This window comes from Octodon degus, unplaced genomic scaffold (genome assembly GCF_000260255.1).
Source record: "Octodon degus isolate 3935 unplaced genomic scaffold, OctDeg1.0 scaffold00048, whole genome shotgun sequence".
Taxonomy (NCBI): Eukaryota; Metazoa; Chordata; class Mammalia; order Rodentia; family Octodontidae; genus Octodon; species Octodon degus.
The window spans coordinates 8,663,878-8,666,814 of record NW_004524624.1 but is presented as its reverse complement, the minus strand read 5'-3'; positions in this window follow the sequence as shown (position 1 = coordinate 8,666,814).

The following is a 2,937-nucleotide window of genomic DNA, read 5'->3' as shown; positions in this document are numbered from 1 at the left end:
GATTGAATTCAGATCCTTGCATTTGCCAGTCAAGCGCTTATCCTACTGAGCCATCTCCCCGGCCCAGTTTTCCTTATTTGGTGACAAATACATATCATGTAATCTAGTTTTAAAATATCCTTCCTCAAGTACTAGTTTTATTTATATCCCTGTTCTGTGAGGAAGCTTATTGTGATCCCAAGTATAAATATACAATTTTATATTCATGTACATTATTTATATATAATAAATATACAATCATCAGTCATTCAACTCTTTTTGACAACTATTCATTAACCATCATTAATTAATTAATTAATTAATTAAAACATCTTAGGTAAACATTTGTGATATAGAAATAACTAGGAATATGAAAAGAAATAATACACTATCCAAGCCTTTCAGGGAATATTATAGCATGGATAGGCAGTCATCCAGGTCAACCATTATTTTAATCCAGTGTATGAAAGGGTATTATGGGAGCAGATTAAAGGGACACTTTACCTATAAAGTGGGCTCATGGAGGGCAGTTTTGACATAAGGCTTGTGCCAAATCCTGTGGGACAAGTGGGTGTAGGATGTGAGTTAGATGGGGATGAGAGATGAAGTTGGGAGAACTGGCTGGAAAGATCATGAAGGACTTTGTAAGCAAAGGCAAAGAATCCTACAGGACATGGAGAGCCATTACAGGATTTTAGGCAGGGGATGATGGCACAGTCAAATTTGCATTTTAAAATGGTCTCTGCCATCAACACAGAATGGACAGGAAGAGGGCAAGATAGGAGACAAAGAAGTCACCTAGTAAAATAGGTGAAAAAAGGATGGCTAAAGTATTTGTAGTTGGAAAAAATGATTTAAATAATAAAGACCTTAAATGGAAATACATAGGGAATACTGACATACTGGATGGAGAAGCTGAGAAAAAGAAAGGAGGGCTGGGGATGGCTCAGTGGAATAAGTGCTTCCCTGGCAAGCCCAAGGGCCTGAGTTCAATCCCTGGTTCCACCAAAAAGAAAAAAAAGAAAGAAAGAAAAAAAAAAAAAAAAAAAAAAAAAAAAAAAAAAAAAAAAAAAGGAATCAGGGACAAGTCTGGGTTTTTGGCTTGAGTATCTGGGAAAAAATGAACTACTTACAAGGCATTTTTGTCAATTTTCTGTTGCTATAATAAGGTATCAGAGACTGAATAACTTGTAAAGAAGAAAGGTTTATTTTGGCTCACGGTTCTTGGAGGCTGGAAAGTGCAGGATTGGGTAGCTATATCTGATGACGTGTGGTTCTTCAACTCATGGTAAAAGTGGAAGGGCAAGAGGATAAGATAAAGGAGGCAGGATTCTTCATAACAACTCACTTTCACAACTCTGCTGAGAACTATATCAATTGTTTCATGATACGAGCCCCAGTTACCCAAATTCCTCTGAAGGCCTCTCAATACCACTATACTGCTAATTTAATTTCAACTGAGTTTTGTTGGGGACAAACTACAGCACAGGTAGAAGAACATGTAAAAAGGATTTTCATTTTTGAGCATGTTAAGATGCTTGTGAGATACCTAAGTGAAGGGATCTAGGAGGTTACATAGGTCTGGAACTCAGGAGAGAAGTATGAGTGATACGTATGTGGAAGTTGTCAGAAGAAATGTGCCTCATAGCTCTTGGAAGTGAAGAACATTTCAAGTGAAGATGAGATTCACCAGGGAGAAGGATGCAGGCCAATGGGAACGTCTAAGAATCCAGATACCAAAGTCATACCAAGACCTACAGAATAATAATTCCTAGGACTAGGATGCCAGCACCAGTGTTTTAGAATTTTCCAGCCAACATTGAGAAGCATTTGATTGAGAGAAGTGGGAAAAACCTCAGTAAAGATCACAAATTAAGAGAGGAGATTAAGAATAAGATATAAGAGTAGGAGAATGGCAACTTATGAATTGCTGTAAAAATATTTCAAAAATAATAATCTTGAAGTTTTTTGAGCTCTAGAAGAACAGAGATAACTAAGTAAAGTCAAGACAGTAATATGTGGACAAAATAAGTTCAATAAAGATATTCAATCCATAAAAGGGAACCAAATCTTCAGCTAAAGAATGTAATGACCAAACTAAAAAATTCAATAGACAGCTTCAGTCAACAACAGATTGACCAGAGGAGACAATAGCAAACATGAATGATAGGTCTTTTGAAATTACCTATTCAGAAGAACAACAACATAAAGAAAAATGAAAGAGTGAAGAATCTTTATGGGGAACCATAATGTGAACCAAATTATGCAGGATGAGTGTCTCAGAAGGAGCCGAGACAGGATGGGAAAAGAGTTATTTTAACAAATGACAGAAAACTTTTCAATTCTGGATAAGGAAATGAACATCCAATTTTATGTTTCTAGCCCAAACAATTCCAGAAAGATTAAATATGAAGAAGTCTTCATTGAGGTATATTATAATAAAATTCTAAAAAGTTAGACAAAGAGAATTTTGAAAATGGTAAATGAAACTAGTCATATATGAGGGAATGTCTGTAAGATTATCAACAGAATTTTGATAGCAGTTAAGCCTAAGGCCACATGCGAGTTGGATGATTCATTCAATGTAGAGAAAGAAAAATTACAAATCAAGAATTATATACTTGGTAAAGCTGTCCTTTAGAAATGAAGGTGAGATAGAGACTTATCAAGACAAACAAAAGTTAAAAAGTTCATCAATGTAAACATTTCCTATAAGAACTGTTATGCATGCATTTGATTTTATAAATTAGTTGTATACATGTATTTCTGTTTTTTTCTATAAGAAATTTTAAAGAGTTTTTAAGTTGAAATTAAAGGACACTAACATCAAAATGTAAAAAAACCTCTCACTGTAAGAATGTATGCAAATTTAGAACACTCTAATACTGTAAATATGGTGCATAAATCATCTTCAATTCTAGTACTATGAAGGTAAAAGACAAAATTCTTCTTCTTCTT